This window comes from Salminus brasiliensis, chromosome 3 (assembly GCF_030463535.1).
Source record: "Salminus brasiliensis chromosome 3, fSalBra1.hap2, whole genome shotgun sequence".
NCBI lineage: Eukaryota > Metazoa > Chordata > Actinopteri > Characiformes > Bryconidae > Salminus > Salminus brasiliensis.
Window position 1 is genome coordinate 9,576,902 of NC_132880.1, and position 24,564 is coordinate 9,601,465.

At 42.2% G+C, this 24,564-nt stretch overlaps 1 protein-coding gene across 5 annotated transcripts in view; it reads left to right on the plus strand.

Moving 5' to 3' along the window:
• Nucleotides 1–24,564, plus strand: part of thrb (thyroid hormone receptor beta) — a 140,677-nt gene that overhangs the window by 12,468 nt on the left and 103,645 nt on the right. For 4 of the 5 annotated variants that reach the window (XM_072675394.1, XM_072675400.1, XM_072675395.1 and 1 more), the window contains exon 2: nt 17,835–17,933. The exons of the other annotated variant lie outside the window; for it this stretch is intronic. The gene's annotated coding sequence lies outside the window, so the exon portion shown is untranslated. The remainder of the gene's footprint in view (nt 1–17,834; nt 17,934–24,564) is intronic. 5 annotated transcript variants of the gene reach the window in all.

The following is a 24,564-nucleotide window of genomic DNA, read 5'->3' on the forward strand; positions in this document are numbered from 1 at the left end:
ATCTGGTTCCCCCCTACATCAGTCTTTTTTTCACCTCAGTCACCTCTGTATTGTTCCAGGTTTGTTTTTTGGAATTAGAGTAAGTGGAAAAGCTTCTAAGCACACACACACACACACACACATTCACCTTGTATCCACTCCAGGTCATTAAGCTCTCATGCTCCCGCACAACTTCCGGGACCGTGAGCTCTTTCCGTGTCAGATAGGACAGAATCAACAGACACCATGCCCTTCTCTCTCTCTCCACCCTCATTCTCTATCTGTCTCTTCCTTTCTATCTTTGACTTTTTGTCCAACTGTGTCTCTCTCCCATTCTTTCACTCTCTCTTTTTTCTCTTTTTGAGGTCACCTAGCTGGACTTCAGCTACGGCTAATCTGCCGCATTTCGCTCGCTCTCTTTAGGAGTTGCTTACGCAACTCCGAAACAGTGCTGTTTAGAAACCCCCCCACTGCGTAGAGGTAGAAGCGAGGCAACATCTCCCCTCTTCGCTCTCTTGTTTATCTTTTCTGTGCTTTAATCTCTTTCTTTGTGTGTGTTTGTGTGTGTGTGTGTGTGTGTGTGCGTGTGCGCATTTTGTTCTCGGTACCTGTAGGGAGCCGACTGTCCAGTCCAGACAGCCAAAAGCCCTCAGGCGTCCGCATCGGTTTCTAGAGCGTAGAGCCAGCTGATTGGCCATTCTCTCTGGCTTCCATTTTCCCATATCTTTGGGGTCAGTATGTCCTGAAGTGACCCACTGGTGTTGATAGGCCTGTACAGCATTTAGCTTTTATCCAGAGCGACTAACAAGGTTACTCATATTAGAGAGGTGGGCCAGTGTAGTATTGGGAGTCTTGCCCAAGGGCTGTTATTGTTGTAGCGCAGCATAGTCATCTAGACTGGAAATTGAACTCCGGTCTCCTGCATGGTGTGGCACTGGCAGGTAGTGGTGTTATTTGTTACACCACACCAACCAACAAGTTTAAAGGTAACTGGCTAGACACTAGTATTCCCACACATGAACATATAGATGCTGTGATGCTTGTACTTTACAGTAGAATGAAGTACAGTAGAAGTCTATAAAATGACAGCAATATAAAGAACAACTGCTAGATTTGGATTGTGCCAAAAAGTGAGAAATGGCAAAAAAAATGGCAAGTGATGATATCTTATATATGCTGAGTTAATTGAAGTTCTTTGTTAATGCCACATTCTTCGTGTCTAACAAATGCAATATCTATATAAATGCTTTCTCTATGAATGGTTTGCACATTATACTTTAGGCATCAGACTGAACAGCTTTAGGTCTCAAGAAAAACTCATCAGTAAAATCATGGCTTGGCTCTCGTGCCCTCTGCCCTCCCCACGATCAAACAGACACCCCTGATTCAGACCGTTAATACAGAGGTTTTAAGCAAACATAGGTGTGTAGTAACTGCATATACTGTTCCGAAAAAAAGGCATTCTGCCATTATCATATTTTAGTTATTTATTTTAATAAAGCATTAAAACGGAGCATAAAAGACGGAGCATTAAAACATTATTCTTTCTTCCACTAAGTTTGTGTAAACCTTAGCAACATTTTAAGTGTGTTTTTAATCTAATTTCCAATCTCAAATATGAGCAGATCTGTTCCACCGTTCAGCCCTGCGTTCACTCTGCTTCAGTTGAACTCTCATTTCATTGGTTGCGGCATTAAAATGGACACATAAGTGGAGTTTTTTAGCTGGAGTTGAAAATGTTTCAATTTGGTGGAGTGGAAACTCTGGGGAGAGTGTTCGGTTGAATTATGGTGTATTTAGGAACCGGAAGTAGCCTTTGTTTACAGTATTACAATATATTGCAATAAATTGAATCGTAACCCCTGTCTTGTGAGACATATCACGTATCACCAATACACAGCCCTACATATCACCCACCCTACTCTGGTGCTGCATATAATCTCTTCCACTTTGACTATATACCATGCATAGGTCTACAATGTAACACAGGATACTGTTATTCTATCCATATAGATGCAAACTGCATGCAAATCTAGGGTGAAATGCCCTCCATGCAGTTTTAATGCGGAAGGCTGCTCCCCTGGGCTGCTGACTTCGGAGGGGTTGTTTTTGCCCGTGTTCGGGTATCTCATGACCAAGCAGCTTTGGAAGGCGTGCTCACTAGGGTGAAGACTGCGCCACGGGGTGGCTTTTCCCTCTCCTCCTTACTCAGCACCTCCGATCACTTACATAACACCTTTGTTTACAGCCACAGTTTGCGTTTGACAACAAGCGGCGGTTGTGGTTTTCTCTAGCATGCCCATGTCGGAGCGTCTCTCAAAGTCATGCAACAAGCAAACGTTGGTCAAACACGTTGCAGTAAGAACTCAGGGGTTTTGGTACGTACGTATGCGCTCGTGAGACAACGGAATGAGCCTCTGTTACATGAGATTAGAGGAGCATTTGCCCTAGGCTGCCAGGTTTGGATGCCGTACGACCATAGGAAGCTTAACTAAGGCACATCCGCTGCAGTTAAGAATCTCTAGCCGAGTTTTATTAGACTATTTGTATTGTTTACAGAGGCTTGTTTTGGATTTGAGAGCAGCGGTGGGTAATTTAAGGAGTGCTGTACACATTAGACCAGTAGCACTGTGGGAAGTGAACAGACAATAGATTTGGGAATGGAGACCTATCAGAATGTGTTTGTTTGTGTGTGTGTGTGTGTGTGTGTGTGTGTGTGTGTGTGTGTGTGTGTGTGTGTGTGAGAGAGAGAGAGAGAGAGTGTGTGCAGGGTTTGAGTTCATACTGCTGAAAATCATTCCAGCCCAGGCCAGATGAAAAGGCATTTTGGCACAGGGTGTTTGGGGGGCATTTTTCCCATATCCCAAATATATTTCAAGCTTCAGGACAGCTGCTACTACTAGCTTGAGCTATTTGACACTGTGTTGTCCATATTTATAGGGAACAATATCTCTCACAGTGTCAGAAACCACTTAAGCAAGTCTATCTTTTTATAATTTAAATTACCACTTAAAGTCAAGGTGTCTGTGCTACTGTCAGACCTCGCATCTACCTATTCCCCAAACAATGAAGTTTTTTTTTCAGAGCCTTTAAGACTACATTTAGACAGCAGGTAAAAGTGGCCCAAGTCTGATTTACTGCCCAAATCCAGCTGTTTATGTTTGGTGTTCACATTATCTTTTTCATGTCACCTACTTCTGAAGATGTGGTCTGAACAGATCACGCTCATGAACTGACCCACAAAGGTCCTTCCACCCAGCACGCTAAAGAAACGAACATATACATAATGACACGTAGGCAGATGGCCTTGGTTCTCCAGTTCAACTAAATGTTCCTCCATTTCTTGGATCCAAGCAGAACGAGGAACTGTAGCCATGCTTACTGATGTTGTATAACTCCACCCTCTGCTTTCTTCTCATCCAGTGTCTTGCTCTCTTATTATGTACTATATGTACTGTAGGGCTGCTGACTAGTTTCTATTGATTATTTTGTCAATTAGTCGGTTAATTTAAAAGATTCATTTTTAAATGTGTGTATTGTATTTAAATTTAATTATATGGTAGAAGGCAGACAAATAAATGGCGTTAATAACTATTAGAGGCCACAAGAACAACAGATTTACATAGCTTTCATACCAATGGTTAATAAAGACTGCTTAATACCTACTACGTTGGCAATGGTGACTAATCGCGGCAGCTCTACTATAAAAACTTGTAGTCGCAACACTTTTTTCCACACTACGCAAATTCGCAGACAGGTCCAGATATTAAACATGCTCTTTTTTCTGGGGGTTTGCGAGGCATCGTCAATCTCTCAGCAAGCTCTCAGATCTCGGAAAGGTCTTTCAGCAGTTCACACAGATCCGCAGAGCCAGCCCTGAACCAACACCAAATTTGCCTCTGACCTGAGGCTTTTCTTGGCGAACACCTAAAACACTACAGATACCAAAGCAGTACCGATAACGGACACTGGTACTTAAACACTGTAGTTTTTGATAAGAGTAACAAAAAAAAGTACCTTTTCATAAATCAAAGCCTTCATGTGGCTCAGCAAAAATAATCTTTGTCCTTAATCATCTTGCGTTTGTACATTACATAATCCAGTTACCTCAGCGATAAGAGTGTTGTTCCTGTAAAAACATAATGCCACATTAGAACAGATGCAAGTCAACACAAACACATTAAAACTTAGCAAGAAAGCACAGCAGCCAGTACTTTTTGTATAAATGTTATTAGTATTTATTCTAATATTATTGTTTTACTGAGCAAATATACACTTGCTGCCCAATTAAGGAGATTTTTATTACTAATTTTACAGGTGCCTAAAACCTTTGCACAGGTATTTCAGGGCACATCCGCAGTGCAATATAAATCAACATAAAGGCAATATGACATGCATATCCTCCCTAGTGTGTAGTGTACAGCCTACTCTTGCAGTCTCTTTCTCATCCATTTGTCAATAGACATTGTAGTCGCAGTGAATGACCATGGCACCAACCTCCGCTGAATACTGGATTGGCCAGTAAGCACCGAACAGCTGACTGGCCAGAAGCCAGAGGTCCGTCTGAACATTGGCCAAAATACAAGGCTCTTCATGACCACTGGCTGGCCGTCTTGGGTGACGGGTCACAGCTGTTCAGCCCACCACACACACACACACACACACACACACACACACACACACACACGCATACACAGAGCTAGTAAACAGCAGAAGCTATCTTCAGTAGTGTGCATTTTGTGCCTCTGAAACAAATGGCCAGCCCAATGAGGGCTCTTTATCTTGGAAAAGTGTATCAAATGGAATATAAAGCATGCTCCTCTTTTCTTTCTTCATTGTTTTCTCCAACCACTTCGGCCTGTTTGCCGTAGTTCATCAGAACGTGTTGTTTATCCTGAGATGAAAAATGACATCGACAGACAGCTGCTTACAGCGGGAAGACTGGATCAAACCAGTGTGTTTTTAAAGATTCAGAGAAGTCCTACAAAAGCAAGCAAGCTGCTCAATTCAAGGCATTCTAGAAGTCCAGGCCAGTGTGTATTCATGTGATAAGTCTGGTCAGTTTGCATCAGTTGATTATGTGCACTGTACACAGAATGGGTGCTGTGGGAATGGCGAATAACTAATCAGGTGGGCAGATCAGGGTGTTGCTAAAGAAATGGGGATAAGCTCATTTAAAATTTGGGATCGGCAGATAATCAAATTTTTTATTTTAAATAACAGCTTCGAGACCATTTTAATGCTTCACTGACCTTTAACATTCCCACGCTGCTAACTGCACTATGTAAGATTGGTGACATGGGCAGGACAACACTTGCGAGAACTGTCAAAATGCTGCATAACCCGAGTCAAATTGGTGTAAAACTCTGTGTCTGACTCTTTATCTCTCAGCTTGTCCAGAAATGCATGTGTAAAACTTATCCTCCTTAAGTGCCTATAAGTGGCTATACTTTCCTACTAGCCCAGGAGCAAGAAATACTAATTCTCACATAATGTTGCCTCAACAAATTGCATTTGTAACCCTATAGAAGTCAATTCTTATTAATTATTATTAATTGGATGGTAATTAGAAATTGGAAACGTGGGGGGGGGGGGGGGGGGGTGTTTGTAGCTTGTACTTATGCTACACCGAAGCACAGTGAATGCTGTGCTGCTAGAAGCTGTACTTTGCTGGAGCGCGACCAAGCTTGAATGCTGAACGGCCCCTTACTCCCTATATAGTGCACAGCGTTGGTTGTAATTAATAGCTCCAACATCCAGTTAGTTTATTAACTGCCCAAGAGATACATTTGGGATTCAGTCACAGGCTGCATGTCTGCTTGCTGGACTTTTAAAAACCATTTGATTGTAAAGGCTATGTCTTTGTGAGCTGTATAGTGCTCCATATAGGGAATACACAGAGGCATTTGAGATTCAGCTTTGGTTAGCCTAATTCCAATATATAGGCCTATTATTTTTTTTTATGTCAGTAGGTAGTACTGCTGAGTGCATTAAACACATACATATTATGTGTGCACATTTCTGCTTGTGCTCTCTATAGGCCACAGTTGATATTTCATTTTTGTATTGGATATATGTATTTATTCCTCTATAATTAGACTATTTTTTAGGTTTATAGCTAGGTTTGTAATAGCTGTTTATATTGACTATGGTTCTATCCTCTAAATCCATTAATTCCACTACACTGTCCTCAATTCAGATGTGCTGTTAAAGCCAGCAGTTAGCAACACTCTTATAGAGTCTCTAGGGCCAATGTATGCTGTAGGCAAACTATTTTAAGTGGTTCTTATCCTGACAGGATATTTATCTTTTAGTGGTGCCCTCAGTGTTCTTCAAATATATCGCTTGATAGTTTACATGTTGCCCTATTGTTTATTGGTGAGTGTTTATCATAATCCCTGGTCATGGTAAGGAGATACCCGATCATACAGACGCTTAACTATCTGCACTCCAGGTCCTGTAGTCGTTACACCAGAATCTCCAACCACAATTATCATTCCTTTATCTCCAGGGAAGTTCAACACAGCACAATATCATCACAGTTTTAATGATATCAATGAAATTATATCAGGGGTTGTAAAACAGCAAGGTCTATGATTGCTGAGGCAACGAATGGATTAAGTGGCCTTGTATTATTACCAAAGCAGACCTTGTATCTCCAAGACTGCAATTCAAGATAATTTTTGGAACATTTCTGCGAATTCATTCATATTATTTATACTTTCTGTTTTCAGTCATACCAAGCAGACGTCCCCGTTCTGTATTCTTACTGTTAATTGGAAGGGACACCTCTTGTGCCCGTCTGAGAAAATCAGTGGTTAGGGTTGACTTTTTTTTTTACCAGACCACTTGAAGCAGATGAGGTTAGCTCTGGTGCTTTGTAATAACATACTGTAGAAGGTTAGTGGTTTTGTCACAGGCAGCACTCAAGTGCAGCTTTAGACAGGCCATGCAGTGCATCCTCAATGAGTCGAACTGCATGCCGTATTCCTTAATGATGGGGTACAGCCACCATCAGAGCTGTTTTTAGGCTATTTGTGTATTTGAAATGCATAAATTATCTAAACCTTCTGAAAGGGTGTAAATGGGTTTGTAAGGAATGTGGCCATACAACCAGTTGTGGTTGTAGGATATTGTTATCTTCAGTTTGGTCACAAAACTGTACTTTTCCCAGTAGCTGCTAAGCAGATGTTGTGAATCCAGAGCATGTGTTTATTTCTAAATTCTGTTACCAAATTTAGTTTTGTCTAACTGTCTTACAACTGTGGTCTATCTGAGGACTGTTTAAGGGCTGCCTGATTTCAGACTATAGGTTTCCGTCTCTGCGTAGTGTTGCTAAACTGGAGCTGTGGTAGCTTTACATTTGGAGGCACAGTTCCTGGCGCTGAAGCTCAAAGATGTGGTTGTAGTATATGTTTAACTGTAATTTGGTCACAGAACTGATCTTTTTCTTGTAAAATAATGAAGGACTTGCGAATTACAAGCGTCACACAGAATCTACTGCCTGAGGCTGCTTCGCCAAGCTTATCTTAGCCTCTTCTCAGAAGTCATTTCCATGTTTTTAGGCTATTCATATATTTGAAATCAATAAACTATCAGTTCTTCCTGCAAGAGTGTAAATACATGGGTTAGTCAAAAATGTGGCCAACCACCCAAACCAGTAGATACTGTGAAACAGCCAAGCATTTTGAGCGTGTGATTTCAAATGCTTTTGAAGTACTTTTCCGTACTTTTGACCCTGTTTACACCGGGTCACTTTATGCGTTTTGAGGATCAGGATTTTATATCTGGACGCATTTAAAGCATATTCAAATCTGATTGCTCAAACCACTCCGGGAGAGAGTCTGAAATGCGATTGACCCACATGTTAAAGCAATGTAAACACATCCGCCACTCCAAGAACCAAAACCTCTCCTATTACAGCCAAAACACCAGTAATAATTGCCATAATTCTGTAAATGCATGTGGTTAAAATCTTATCAGGATACAATCCAAATACTAATCACATGAAGTGACCAGATGTAAACGGGGTCTTTGTGTTACCAGGTCTGTCTAGTTCTGTCTAATTGTCCTACAACTGAGTCCAGATTATAATAACAATAAATAATAAATAAATAAACAACATGTTTTATTTCATTTTGAGACAGTTCCTCGCATTGAAGGAGTTTTTCAGGAGTTCTTGTCAATTGCAAATGTCGCACAAAACATCCTGCCTGGGGTGTTTAGCTTAGTTTAGCTTCTTCTCAAAAGCCATTTCGCTGAGACATGATTTCACTTGTGTTTTTTTCGAGGACTGGTCTGATGTCTGAAACCTGAGGCTATGAGGGTGTTGTAAGATCGTCACAGTACCATATAGATGGCTTGTTTTACAGCCTGTGGCACCCACAGTCAGCCAGCTAGTGGAGCTTAACAGCAGCATTTCTAGAGCCCTCATCTGTTCGATACAGTAAATATGATAGTCATGGAAGACATCAGTTCACTCAGCATGTAAAAAAAATCTATATGAGGGGCTAATATTGGTTTGGTTTGCATGAAATAAATCAATGAAATTGTGTCAATCAGTAAAGTGGCTGCTGGTAAATGGCCAGGGGCTGTTACCGCTTGGTTAATTGTCACCAGGCTTACTTACATTATAACTTTGGCTGTGTCTGAATTTGAGTACAGCTAGTGAAACCGACCCCTGCTCTGAATGCTTGTGGATCCAAACACTCAACACTGACACGTGTTAATGTTTGCCTGCTTGACAGACGTGTCTAATCTTTCTTGAACATAAGGTGAGGTTTCCAAGATGTACAAGTATTCTAGAAGAGGACGTATTGTTTGGAACAACTACAGGTTACTTATTTCCACACTTGCCAGAGATAACTGGATATGCTGTACTTCTACTGTATGAATAAGAGTCTTAATGATTGTTTTTGTACACTTAGTCCATCTCCAGATTAGTCCAGATGTTTGTTTGACAAATAAAGTACTGGCCAACATTTACCCTAGATGCACTATGGACTAACCCAGCATTGACCCCATTCGTCTGCCTCTGTACTGGGTAATCAAAAACACAAAAGCGGATCCCCAGCAGTTGGACGATTTCTATTCAGTCCAGTACACTCCAGTACATGATTCTCTTTAGCTTCAGCAGACAATAGAGCGGCTACAGCATGGTTACAGCATGGGTCTGGATCAGTTCGGCTCAGCTAATTAGGCATAACAAAACCTTCAGCCATAGAGAAGTTCAAGAGCTACCTAAGAAGGAGAGAAAAGGAAGGGGAAACTCTTGTTTATCATGTGAAGTGGGCTGGGGTTGAGTTGAAGAAAGGCCCGCTTGTGTTTGTCTTGGAATGGGAGTTAAAGGCCCAACTAAAGCTAATTAGATTAGTTCTAAAGGGAATCTAAGTGAGCAAAACATACACGGGGTGACGAAGAAGAGAACTTTTTGTTTTTCATAGTACTTGGCTACTTTTTTTTTACTGTAGTTGTTCCATTTCAGCAAACCTGAATTGTTTCAGTTCTTTATCAAAGCCAGGCTTGAGCAGAAGGTGGCTCAGATGTCTAAAGCTCCACATTAGCTGCAGGCACCGAGCCAGTTTTGGATTTAGGATAATAACAGACTGCTTTAGTTTGTCGCTACAGGAAAAGTATTCTTTACAAGTGTGCTGGTACACTTCTAGAACTTCTAGATGGTTGGTAACCCAAGTAAAGGCTGGATCGCCAGGCTGTGATTGGATTTGTAATGCTAAATGGTTTCTTTTGATTGGACTAACATGGATACACATGTTGTACAATGATATTTTGCTGTCTTTTGGATTAAAGGGGAAATTCTCAGACTGTTAAAAATCTGAACAGACACAGACGCTATGTTTACATGCCCAGATTTTCTCCAGTCCCACTGAATTAATTCTGATTGTAGATTAAGAAGTGGGTGTTTATATTCACACTATGTCATGGAAATGTCCATTAGCATGACAAGACAACCACCATTTGTGTGGAATTTGGCCTTTGATGTTAACCAATCAGTGTAGTGAACACTTACATGCTAGTGAGCAAACACACACATGCCTGGAGTGGTGGGCAGCCATTGCTAGTTAAGGGCTTTGCTTGCTCAAGGGGCTCAACAGTGGCATCTTGCCGAGTCCGGGTATCGGACCCACAACCTGTCATCAACCACTAAGCCACCACTGCCCATACAAGTAATCCATACCGTACCATGACAGCCAACATCACGTGAGTCCAGTGATAGTTTAAAGGGATGGTGGACAATGTACTTCACGTTCACAAGGGGCGAGTGGAAGAGGTCATGTCCTGCAACATTCTGAGGTACATGAGCTATGCGGTCCCACCGCCGATGTTGCAAATCCTCTGGATGAAAATGTGCAGTAGAGACATACTGAAGTCATACTGAAGAAGCAGAATTTCCATGACACTCCAGTCATTCCTGATTTTATACAGCTTGATGGTACACTTTCTTCACCAGCGCCACGTCACTTGTAGATAATTCTGCACTGTGAGAAGTGGACATGAACCGTGAGTTGCTGTTGCCTTGGAAAATGTATTTAAACATCCCAATTGGAAATGTGATTGGAGACAGGTGTTTATATGGCTGTTGTTCTTATGTTATTCTTAAATGGATTATTCAAAGGATTGGCCACCTCGTTCAGTTGGTTAGAAATTATTAATATTATTAATATTCAAATTCACCTCAATCAGACTAGTCCATTCCAACAGAGGTGTATACATCGTCATATTCTATATATATTGAGCTATTAGCCGGATTATTAACGGATTATCAGGCTGCATGTAAATGTGGCTAGTCAAACTCAGTGCCAGAACCAACCAGAATCTGTGTTTCAACCTAAGGCATCACTTAATTCCTCAAATAGCAAGACCAGCTTGATTTTGCGTTTAGTGAGAGACTGCTCCATCTCAAAAACATCTGATAAATGTTTTTAACACTAACTAGAAGTGAGAGAATGAGTCAGTCAGTGTGTCAGTTGCCTTTTGTAATTTGTCATTCCGTCAGCCACTATTCCGCTAGCATGACTTAGCCAGAATGTGCTAATCTTGCGTAATTCTTCATTAGCAAACTAAGAATCTCATTAAACAATTATGTCTCCTCCTAAAAGAATGGAAGTCTCAAGGTTTCCAAGTAAATCTGCTGCGGCCTGTGACCTAAAATGAGTTTGACACATCCTTAATGAAATCCTTTGGACATCGGGGTCTGGATTCAGAAAAGCTTTACTAAGAAAAGCATTGAATGATCTTAAACACTACGTTCATAAGAATCTTCTTAAATGTAGTTCTTCCAAAAACCTTCAGAAGGTCTCAGATGTGCTCTTAAGGAAGTCTTTAAGTCTTTATTTTTAGTTTCAGTCTTGATTGTTTTCTTATCTGCCATTGATAACAACTCTAAATGTGTATGTTTCCCTAGAATGGAGTATTTTACATCAAACATGAGTGAGTTTATGTGGGAACTATTTAATTATGCGAAATAAATAAATACCAAAGTAAATAAATCAGTGGAGTTCCCATTACCTCCTACAGAATCCTAATGAATAGAGTTGAGCTAAGTTTGGCAGTAGAACGAATCAGGTCTCAGAAGACTTGGCCCTCCAAAGTCATGCCGCTACATTATTTATACGACTTAGCAGGGATGACTCACGCTTAGAGCCCTATGGAGCGCCCAGCTGAAATGCTTTGCAAGAAGAGAACAAGAGAAGGAATTCTTTCAGAAAAGCGGTTTTCTGTGAAGACGGCGCACTGCTTCTGAGAACCCATAATTCAGTCATACGGTCAGATTCCTCTCCTTAAATGGCTCTTTCTCTGGACCAGGTGATCTTCTCCTGCCCAGTGTCGATATCTTCATTGCCATGGCCGAGCTACACCGGGCTCTGGCTCGAACCAGGCTCGTGCGAAGGAGGGGGGCCTTCTCCTGCCCTTCTCCTCCTATGAGGTCACATGGGGTCACACAAAGAGCATGAAGGTTAGATGGATCAAAAAGAAGTCGGGCAACATATTTTAAGCATTTCTCCTAATGAGTCTGCCCAGTGGCCCCTCGGTCCCCTAGTTCCCATGTTAGCATTCTTTAACGCGAGAAAGCAGAGAGGCTTGCACGACTGCGGAGTGTAGGAGTGAGATTCCAAGGGCTTCTGTAAATGGGAGGCAGCGGTGACATTCCCATGCCAGCACTCCGGGCAGATGTGTTCTGTTCTGTGTGTCCAGCCATGTTTTTTTTCTGTTCTGTCTGATCATCACACAAATAACAGTTAAACTGGTCAGTGCCTGAGGAATTGAGGGGATGGCCGATATGTTGCCGGGTTGGTACAGATTCTACAGATTTATCAGCTTTGAAAAATGTGTCTTTAAAAGGGACGTTTGACAGATTTAATAATGCATAATTAAGTAAATAATATTTTGTAAATATAGCTTCCCATCCACCTGAAGATGTTTTAGGTAACTGAAATTGGTGTTTTTTGAAAACGCATGTGATGTGTGTCCAATAGGTTACACACAGTGCAGTTACCTGTCTCTAGGTAACATGAACGAACTATACAGAAAAAAGAAAACACAGAAAACTATGGACACACTGTTATGCACATGTGAATTATTTAATACTTATAATCTGTGAAATTAACAGTCTGATCAGAATTTGATGACCACCCCTTCTTTCACCCTGTGGGTGGTGGGTCATTCTCAGCACTGCAGTGACACTGTCATGGTGGTGGTATGGGTGGATTGGACACAGCAGTGCTGCTGAAGTTTTTAAACCCCTCTGAGCCACTGCTGGACTAAGAACAGTCCACCAACCAGACAAATCCGTCCAACAGCGTCCTCTGGGCAGCGTCCAAGCTTCTGTCTCGGACTTTACATCTACAAGGTGGACCAACTAGCTGTCTAATAGACTGGACAGTAGAGTGGACACAGTGTTTAAACACTCCAGCAGCACTGTTGTGTCTGATCCACTCAAACCAGCACAACACACACTAACACACCACCACCATGTCAGAGTCACTGCAGTGCTGAGAATGACCCACCACCCAAATACTACCTGCTCTGTGGTGGTCCTGTGGGGTCCTAACCGTTGAAGAACAGGGTGAAATGAGGCTAACAAAGTATACAGAGAAACAGATGGACTACGGTATGTAATTACTGTACAATAAAATCCTCCTATATGGTTAGTGGAGCTGATATACTGGGCCGAGTTCTTTCAGAACCAGGGGTAAAAATATTCTATTATGACTGTGTATATCGATGAGAACTTCACTAAAACTGAATAGCATATCATACTATATCACTATCACGTCATACCAGTATACTGGCGAACTGAGATGCTTATGGCAGTTACTAAGTTTTAAGTTTAAAGATTATGTTGTAACTAGTGATAGACAGGTTTAAAGATATCCTGTCATGAGATCATGGTTATAAGCATTGAAATAATTTCAACACAGGTGTTGTAATGATAAACTCCTTTCACCATGGTTACCAGTGGTCACCAGATTGGAGATTTCCAGGATACTTCCTTCCTGCAGGTTTCACCTTCAACCCTTATCTAACACCCCTCATTCAGCTAATCAAGCACTTCTGATAGCAGTAATCAGGCAGATCAGTGTGGGGTTGATTAGGGTTGGAGCTAAAAGCCTTGATATCTAAGTCTGGGATGCAGTCGATAAAGACTGTGTTCCTGACATCAATGAGGGATGTGCTGTTTTTGTAATGATAGCAGGTTGACATTTTTTGACGGTTTTGAAGATATCATGGAACGCAATTGGTGAGGACATTATCGCTGCTATCATTGAATTTATGTCCAGCCTTGTCCAAAAATCCCATTCAGTGCTCTGATCTGCCCAGAACTGGTACTCCTCCAGTAGGGCTGCACAGTGTACTGTTCGTTATTGTCATGAAAATACTGGCTTTGGCAGGACTGCTTTAGCAAAAAGCTGCAATGTGCAGTTCAGTGGGTTGTGTGAGTTCCAAGAAAACAGGTTTTGGAGTTATCATGGAACGCAATTGGTGTATCTTTTGAGACCAGCTGCGCTTGACAAAAAGCTGTGACACCTGCACCTTGAGACACACCTAAAGATTTACAGGTAGTTCTCCAGGATAGACTTACTTACTTACATTCTTTGACTTACACCATTGTACATGGATATGGGAATTACTAAAGGTTGAAACAGTGTGAGTTGCCTAGTCCAAAGGGCATAGAATTGCTTAAGGACAGTAGGGACATGTCCCTAACAATATCCACTGACTATTAAATTGTTTCTAGCTATATTTTTCAAAATCAAAAATTAAAATACAACGGTCCGTCAGTGTCTAGTCAATGTACTTGGTACAAAATTAGTTAACAGATCTCGATCTCTACTACAAGGTCCGCCTCCTTAACCCACATCGATAACCGGATTGGCTTTGCTGTGTCTCACTAACGCGTGAGAGGCTGGGGTTATAAAAAGCGCCAAAGTTCTGTCAACTAGATGAGCATGTAGGCTGAGAGAGAGACCATCCAGCATCTGTTAGGTGTTTTATCCTGAAGTTCAGAAAGCTAACTGTGCTATGCTGTGGGTAACACAATCACAACAGTGTAATTATTGACTCAGGAACTCCATGTATAAGTGTGTTGGCTACCATATCTATAAATAAAGGCTCTAGATGATGTGCAAATGCGGTTTAAAGTCTCAGCTTTCAGGGTGCCCCCTGTGGACCACATTTATGTCCTCACTAATGTCAAAATGCCTAGGCCCAATCTTAGATGCAGCGTTCAATATTTAGATGTAGATGTAGGCATTAGGGTTGCAACAGTATGAGATTTTCACGGTATGATAAGCACTCTATTTCCATCAAATGATTATTCTTTGTTATGGATTAATGTGCTGATTATTGTCTCTGTTAATTGCTTGACTGTTTGTTTTTTTAAACTATGAAAATAGTAAGAATTGGTGGGATTCTCTATTTCAGTACTGGTATTGACCATGATTTTTAATAGCAAGGTATACCTTACAACAGTATACCGCCGCAACTCTAGAAGGCATATATTTTAGGCCCTGTAGCTTCCGTGATGAATAAGTATTCACTGTGCGGAGCATCTAAGGTGATGAGCCAAGTAAGTTCTCAAAGAAAGCGAGGGAGAGAAAGAGATAGTGAAGGGCTGATGTTTGGGCTGCAAAAGAGAGCAGAGACAAATTGAGACTTGGGTGGATGAAGGTGATGAATTATTAATGAAGAAGCCTTCATTTGAACTCTGCTTCAGCAGCATTCTACCCCCCTCTTATGTCCTCCCTAAGTCATCAGGTTCATTAGGAAATGGATGTCAACAATAAGACCTAAATGCTCACGACCACACAGTCATGACCACACTAGCGGGTGGCTTTTCTTGACCCCTGTCTTCTAAATAGGGAGTTACCTGAAGCATCTGCCTGACATGTAGATTTTTGCTAGCCGTACAGTTAATGATGACAAATGTAAGGCATTGAAACTGTCTGTGTTTTGCCAGAACCACTATTTTATCTGTGATGACCACTAAAACCTGCTTGCCAGCTCTTCTTGGGGGACCCGCAGGAGGCCATTATCGCTGCTATCATTGAATTTATGTCCAGCCTTGTCCAAAATTCCCATTCAGTGCTCTGATCTGCCCAGAACTGGAACTCCTCCAGTAGGGCTGCACAGTGTACTGTTCGTTATTGTCATGAAAATACTGGCTTTGGCAGGACTGCTTTAGCAAAAAGCTGCAATGTGCAGTTCAGTGGGTTGTGTGAGTTCCAAGAAAACAGGAAAAGGAGGTTGTTTAGAATAATTAAATCATTTGCGTGACCCAGCACTGGTAAATAGTATATTGCAGGCTGATCTTTACCCTTCTTACATCATGGCAAATCACAGCTGCCATTTGAAATGAAATAAGCTAATTACTGTTTAGGCCGTAAATTGCAGCCCTTCATTGCAGCCTATTGGATATTCAGTCGGATGGCCCTATTTTAGCAATCTTTAGGCGAGCCGTCAACCGTGCACTGTGCAGCTTGATTTAGAGCGTGTGAGTGTGTCTTTGCTATTGTAGCGCTGCCTGAAACGTGCAAAAGACATGTACTAAGTCTCTTAATTATTCATGGGTGTGTTTTGGGCATAACGTGCAATAAAGCAATCAGCGGGTCACTTGCCGTTCTCTATAAGAGCCAGATGCGGACTGACTTTGGTGGATTACTATTTCAGTACTGCATTGCACACAGTCTGGGGAGGCTTGCTGTAGCAGTGGAGCGCCTCGCTTTTAGAAAAATGTTATTTTATTTTGTATTCTAATGTTGATGTAAAAGTTTGCATAGCTGCCAACTGGCACATGCAATGGGTTTGTAGGGTGGGTGGGTAACCAGCGTAGGTGTAGGCACTGTTAACAATTCACTGCCAAGATAGCAATGAACTTTCTGTTGACGTCTTACCTGAACACACCTAATTTCGAGACCACCACATCCATTGGTGTAGATATATCCGCAAGCACCACTGCTATTTAAATGTAAGATAGCAATGAACATTGCAACGTGCATTGCACAGGGTGTAGGAGGACAGTATTGTGAATTCCTAACTACACCCAGTATTTGTTTTTGTCAGTAATGTTTAGCCAGAGATTTTAATTGCTGCTACGCCCTGTATTACATTTGCTAGCATGCATATCCAAGATCTTCTGAAATAATACTTTCTAAATCACAAAAAGAAAACTTTTCAAAACCAAAACTTTCTGTTTTACAAAACATAAATAAACCAGTGGATCGGGGCGGGCTGATCCAGGCTTTTTTAATGGATTGAGTATCAGCTATTTTAATCCCAGTCCAGTTCTGAATCTCTGTGTTTTCTCAAGGCGCTATTTACAGACATTATTGACCAGCCAGCAACAGTGAGGACATTCTCAGAAGGTAAATAAGAGAGTTTAGAGTCTGCAGTGTGGAATTATTTTACAGTGGAACATGCAAAAAAATAATACCTAAAACTTTATAAAACTATCACTTGAAAAGCTCAGTTTTACCAGCGGGAGAACCGCTCGCCTTTGTTTTTATACCAGCACTAAAGAGCTAGTTCAGAACCGAGTGGAGGCTAAAGCTAATGCTAACACGCATGCAGTAGAAACCCAACTCGTAGCAGATTCACCTCACTATAAAAACTTTTTATTGCCTATTCAAGGCATAGACTTGTCCACAAATGGGCTTCTGCAGAGTGTAGCTTTGGGCTACATACTGCAAACTGCACTGAACGACCGCAACAACGGTGCCTGCTTGCTTAGTCCTAAATGTCCAGTCATTTGCTTAAGCGCTTGTCCAAGAACTCGCCAGGCTGACCTGCGACCTGACCTGTTGTTCTTAAACACGGTTCTGTTAGACCTGTGGCGCTCCAGCATTACTGAAAGATCGTGGAACCCTAGGACATGAGGCGAATTTCATGAGCTTCCAAACAGAACAATGGGACCTGAAGACAGCTTACTGCTGTAAACACTGCTGTCTAGCAGTCAGGGTTTAAACACAACACAGCATGGACCACTGGATTTTTGAGAATGGGTACAGTATTAAAAAACATAAAAATTATGATGCTTTGACATATTAATATTTTTAACACGCCTTCTTGACAACATTGCTCTGATTGGTCAGGCTGGTGATCTATGAATACTGCTGAAACAATCTGGGTCAGGTTTCACAAAGCATTGCAGTCCATCACTGCAGTTTCACACATTGGGATCTTATTCTTGGCCCATGTTTTCAGAAACACTCAGAAACACACACTACTTTGTTTTCTTCATGCTTATTCCTCACGGAGATGCTCATCCTGATGCATTTTTAAATAGCTTCCTCTCTGTGCTCTATAATCTCTATAATCGTCCCTATGGTTTTTCACAGTGCGCGGCATGGAAAGAGGAGGGCCGGGAGCGTTTCGGCTGTTGAACTTCATCCAGTGCTATTAGCTGCGACTTCATATCAGTGCTTCTGGAATCTCAGGTTGGTAATTATTCATTAGTCTTCACTGCCCTTGTTCTCACACTAAAGGGCTTAGTAATGATCTGCTCATTTCAGGCTTACGAGCGCGCAAGGAGGCCTGTGCTCATGTGAGCGTTTCGGCTTCTGTTGCCAGCAGAGCTATATCATTCCTCTCACTTCAGATTAGCAGTGGGTAATAAGCGGCACAGAGCTATTCTCAGGCTTCTTTATGCTGAGTAAAACTGTGCAGATAAGTGCTTTTACAAGCCAAGACAAATGACATGTGAGAGACAAATTAGTTTTGTTTTTGTTTTTTTACTTTTTAGACTTGAAAAAGAACAAATTCATGGTTGTTTTGGGGCTAATTATTCCTTAGAGATGCATCGCCGAAGAGAATACTGTACGACTGGGAGCTTCCTCGTTGTTTCTCTTGTCAAGTGTTACAGCCACTGTTTTAATCGCTTTTAAAAACATGAAACTGGAGCTGTTAAACAGGAATCTGTGGAGACTTGGGTTGTTCAAGGTTTCTCTCTCTCTCTCTCTCTCTCTCTTTCTCTCGCACACACACACACACACAGCTCTCAGAGACGACTGCATGCTTATGTAATCAGTCTGGGGTCGGCTTCTGTGAAGCGCAGTCCTTACATGCTCTCTTTCACTTTTTCCCCTCTCGCCGCTTTGTTCTGCGCACAGACACACATTGGTTACATCTTTTTGACGCCTATTCAAGCCACAGTCTTGTCCATGAATAGAATTCTGCGGCCCTTTAACAACCCAGTGAATGAGTTCAGCATCGCGCTACATACTGCAAACTGCATTAGTTGCTGAACGTGCCACAACAGGTACAGGTAACCGTATCTGCAGTGCCTTTAGTCTCGAATTACCAGTACAGGCCTACAAGCATTCATTGAAACACTTGTCCAAGAGCTGGTGTAGCTGGCCTGTGACCTGACCTGTTGTTTTTGAGCAGGACTGTTGCACCTATGGTACTCCACCTTTGCGAAATGCCGCAGTGGAACAGCAAGTTTTTAGAAGCTTTCAAAGCTCCTCCTCCCTGATCAGCACAGGGAACTGTATCTCTGCCAGGAGAACAGAATGGGGAGGAGAGGTGGGAGGGCAGGGGGAAGAAGGCTGGGTTTTCTTGGAGGGTGGTGAGGGAGATTGGAGAAGACTAGGATGTGTAAGAAAACACATTTTTATTATTGAGCAGCCAGTGTTAGTCAAAGCGCTTTCATAGGAAACGGAAAATAACGGATGGGCAAACAGGGAAAAGGATGACAAGGCGAGGAAGGAAGGAGGTGAAAGTGAGAGCTTTGGAGAGGAAGGAGGAGAGATTGCATTACTCTTCTTTTCAGCAGGAGAGCCAGAACCATTCCATAGGGAGGCACGTCACTCTCATCCACCAATCAACATCCTGCTGTGGGAGCTGAACAAAAAAGAATGAATCACTGTGTTCATTTTTTACAGTGATGCGCAGTTGTAAATCTTGTCTCATAAATTCCTGAATACCCAGAAAGACTTGAAGCAGAACATGGATCTGTGAATTACTAATCAAGCGGAAGCCTGACTGTTAAGACTTGCATGCCATAATGAGCCTATATAATGGTAAACATGTTTTCCTCACTTTTTTGAGGTATTAAGTATGTAGTGCTACAGTTTCCAAACATTCTGTCCAATCCCCAGGCCATAGAGTCAACCAGAAGAACTGCAGAGAGTTTCACTGCATCATCAGGAGCTCATACTTTGCGAGCAGAAGTCAAACTTCTGATGTTTCTCAAAAAGTTCTAGTTGCTGGGATGCAGCCAGTTCATTATCTTTGTTGTTCTAATGGCAGAGAGAGGAGGGAGTTCATCAGATATTATTCTGATATGTTCTGATAATACATATGTCAGAATAAAAGTATGTACTTTCTAGGGATGTCCAGATCCAGTGGCTATTTTAATCCAAATCCAGTTCCGAACATGAAAACAGACCATGATATCTGAACCTTTATAAAACTATCACTGAAACGCTCTGTTTTACCAGCGGGAGAACCGCATTCAGAACCGAGGCTAATGCTAATGCTAATACACACACTTTGTAGCAACCCAAATCACAGTTCACCCACTATAAACCAGTTGTCACACATCAGTAGTCGACCAACACCAACAGATACCAGTTCAGAGTGTGTACCACTACACACACACACACACACACACAGAGAGAAAGTGACCTGACTGCAGTGTTTTAAAGAAACCTGGAGCTGAATGGTCAGGGAGGTGAGTCAGACTGGATAATAAGATATTAAACACACTATTACTGTATTATTTTAGGGAAAGTCTCTACTAAACTAAACAAATCAGTCCAGAATGTTTCATTATAGAAACTGCTACTGAAAATAAAGTGATTTTCCTACATAATTAATCAGCAGTACCTTATTTATTAATTAGAAGATTAATTACAGAATTAATCAGCAGTATCTTCTCAACTGTGACGCTATTTATACAAACACAATAATCAGATCGGTATCGGCTGATAATCAGCCTTAGGAAACTCGGATTGGGGCCAAAATAACCTGATTGGGACACCCCTAATGTTTTCACTATCGGAAAAATCCTGTTTGGTATGCAAGACCTCAACAGTGCACACATGCAAAATAATTTATTGCTGTTGGAATAAATCACATGGACAACAGCTCAGCCTTAGGCCCTGTCACATTGCCTTTGTTCAGTTGTGAGTTGTACTTAATGACACTCACCTGAGGTGCCTTTTCTCCCACACTGCTCACCGCCCACTGTTTACTGTTTTTCATTTAAATCTTTTGTGCACAAAATACGATGCTCCTCACTTACCAGTGTGAATGAGCATGTGTAGAAAACAGTGAGTCCTCATCAATCATCATGTATCTTGTTATGACTTTCCTGGTTTTGAACCTGTCTGCTTATGACTTTGCTCTTTTGGACCCCTTTTTAAATAAACCTTAGGATTTATTTGTTATATACTTGAGCGCCTGACCTTCCCCGCAGTGTTAGAGTCGCTGCCCACAGAACCTTGTATCTTCAAAACAGAAACTTTATGAGAGAAAAAGATTTTAATTTAGATTTTAAAAGATTTTATTACACGTCATTTTGGAGCATTTTAATTGGTCCATTCATCATGAAATCCAGACACAGTATTTGCATGACAGGGCAGATATGCTGCTGCAGAAAAAACTTCCAAGATGCATACACTGTAGTTACAGTGGACACTATTATACCACAATGCGACGCAAAACAGAAAGGGAGGAGCTACTCACGCCTGGAATAAGTTAAGAATAACAATGGTTAAAATAGCGGCTGATCACTGTTAGTACACAGCATGTAAGTACATTCATATTTATTATATACTGACCTGCCAAACTCTCAGTACTGAGTTCAGTATATAGTATATAGCACACAGCCTGAGTTTTCTTTAGTATGGGAGGTGACTAATGCCCATAACACATGAAAGCCTCAAGGAGCATTAGGGTCACTTGTCGGTCCCCTGACCTAGCACCGCAGTGTTTATTGAAGTAGTGTTAGGAGGAGATTGTGAACACCTCACACCCTTCGCACCCTCCCACAGACCTGAGATGGCTACCACCCATCAACAGCTAACTGCCAAACATGCTCGCTAGCAGCTTTATGGCGGGCCAAGGCTTTTGTTTTTTCTTCCGGGGACTGTGTGGAGAGAGTGAGCTGTCTGCCTCTCTGCAGTGCTCCGCTTCCTCGAAGCCAATTAGGAAAACTCTCCCTGTTCTCACACCGCTTTGTCTGGCTCGTGTTTGCATTAGCGTGTGCATGTGTGTCGGCCCGTTTGCTTGGAGCTGCCAGAACACATGGGATGCTTGCTTCTCAGCATATTCTGTTCAGCTATTTTTCTGTCTGTGTTGATCTCTCTTTCTCTTGCTCTCCTTCCCATTCAGGCACACACACTTTGTTCAGATTCTTCACAGATCAGACCATAACGAGGAAATTTGGCATGTCAGTGAGTCATATCGCCAGTGTCCATATCATATGTCCGAAAGTTTAGGGAAGCGGATACGCTTTCCAAGGTCAGGTTTGTTGGTGGAATGGTTTGCGTGATAGCGAAGGTCATTTTTCAAATAAGGAAGAGCTCCTCAAAGACCACATGCACCGACAGTGTTGCGTAGCGCTGCTTTCGTATCTATAGCAGAGTTTATTTTTCTCGCCTCGAAAGGAGCCCAAGATCGTCTCGGTGGGAGTGGAACTAACAAGGAGAGATCTCGGCCGGCCACAGAAATAAACCAGAAAGCCGACTCTGCGGTGGGAATAGAACGGCTTTGTGCTGCTCGCTGTTTCCCCCCTCCATCTAGAACCAATTGTGAGTTGCTGCCTGGAGGCAAGTAAGGTCAGCATGACCCATGGAAATAGGATTCTGTTTCTGTGGCCTGACCTGCCATTCAATGTTTGGAAGGGAAAGTTCAAACGTGCCTCCCGCGGCCTCTTGAGGAGAGTCGAGGAGAAGGTGTTTGAGGCTGCGGCGCTGGCGTCTGGCGAAATTAGCCCAACGCTAGTGTTCCTGTTTGCGCGGACTTGTTTTGTATAGCCTCAGCCATACTTTGTTTGAAGCCGATTCTGGCGCACACATGTGTAGTGCATGTGTGGATACCGAGTTAGTGCTGCGTTAGCGCGGCCTGTGTGTTAGCATCAGTCAAGATTGCAAGGCGGAGAGACAGGATCTCTTTGCGTCTCCTGGTAGACAAAGACCTCCTTCTCTCTGGCCAGCTGTGCATGAGGCTGTGGTCTTTCCGCTTAATGCTGACCGGGCTGAGCCAAAGAGGGCCACACACTTGCACTTAGGGATGCACAAATGCAAAAACTCTCACTCTCTCACTCTCTCTCTCTCTCTCTCTCTCTCTCTCTCTCTCTCTCTCTCTCTCTCTCACACACACACACACACACACGCAAGAGAAGAAATGGGTACAAGTGAACAGTACTCTGGCAGGACCGGAGCCAGACAGCAAGCTTCAGAGGGACGTCTCTGGGCACAGTACACGCCATTCAAGAGTCCCCGACCAACTGCCATTTCAGTCCAGCAAGATTAAAGAGAGTCCTGTCTGGCTCAAGACAGTCACAGACAGTGTGTCAACACAGCTATGAGCGTCCCATTCAGGGACACTGGTGACAATAGAGGCAGCAAGGGGCTGCAAATTAGCTAAGGGAAATAACAATATAATTTATTGTATCCAGTTGTATCGCTGTGCGTCACGATGTACCATTGTGTTGTGTCCAGAATGCTTGATTGAGACTGGTGTGCTGACGAATTAGCCAGTGTTGTGCATTTTAAGGCATGCTTTCGGTTTATGTTAGGGCTGACACTAACGACTGTTTTTTGGTTTATTAATCTATGGATTATTTGGGGGATTTATTGAGTAATCTAAACAGTTAATTTTTCTAAATAAAATGCTAAATTGAGCGGTGCAGTGCGGTATTTATACCCCTCATCAAAGAATTAAAACAAATTACTAGTGTATTTATTCCCTACACAAAGCAATGTGCTTAAAATAATGATTGAATAGAGTTACTAGATATGATTTATATCCAGATTGTAGCCTTAACCTTTTCTCGTAGTCCCGTTTTCACTGGAAATTCCAAGGTAGCAGACAGACAAATATATGGCTTTAATAACAAGTGCATTTAGCAGCTACAAGACCAACGGCTTTCCCAGCTTCACTACTAGTATGTAATACAGGCTGCCTGGTACCTACTGTGGACGCAAGGCTAAAGAGATGTTATTGCTGGTGATGTATAGGGTCACCGGTGTCTGTGGCACAAGAGGTGTGAACAGGGAGCAATGTGGACGATCCAGCGCTACGGCGTGCACACTGTGTCGCGTCCTCACTTGGTATTTACCAGCCCTAAACATCAATAGACAACAGTTACAGTGGTTTTAGTCGTTTCTGGTGGTCCATCGTCTACAATAGCGCCTGTGTGCTATCTCTTCAGGTGCTCGTACATTGTGCTGCTGTGGGATGCCTTCAAAACTGTCGAAGGCACAAACCAGCTACTTTTCTGCTTATTTTAGGTTCTCTCATACTTTCGATGCCTTAGGTCTTTGGAAACGTTTAAAAACCTATTTTGCAATGAAGTTGGACTTTGCTGCAGGAAAAGTTGAAAAACTGAAGTGTTTTAGAAAGAGTAAAAATCTAAATGATGTAAAAACGATGTTTAGGCTCAGACATCGTCCAACGTTTTTTCAGTCTCTAAGGCCATCAACTATAGCAACTAATCACAGCAGCCCTAGTGCAGTTACTTTGTGACTTATTTGGAGTGATTTTGGACATGCTGATACACAGCCCTCTCACACCCCTTCTAGATTTATCAATTATATGAAAACACTGATTCTCTGCTAGTGGTGCTGTTCATACGAGAAGATTTTCACAGAGGCAGCATCACTGACGTCATGTTTGAGTTCCGTGCTCAGGCACAATTAGCGATCACACTAGATGCGTACCATGTCAGAGTTCAACTAAAGGGCAGAAGTGGCTCAGTGACTAGAGCTCTGGGCGCATGTTCTGACTGTCTCACTGTGTGTGTGTGTTCACTGTTGAATGGGTTAAAGGCAGGGTCAAATTCCATCTGTGTCCAACACAAATGGTGATTGTGGTTGTCTTAACTGAACCGTCATCAAG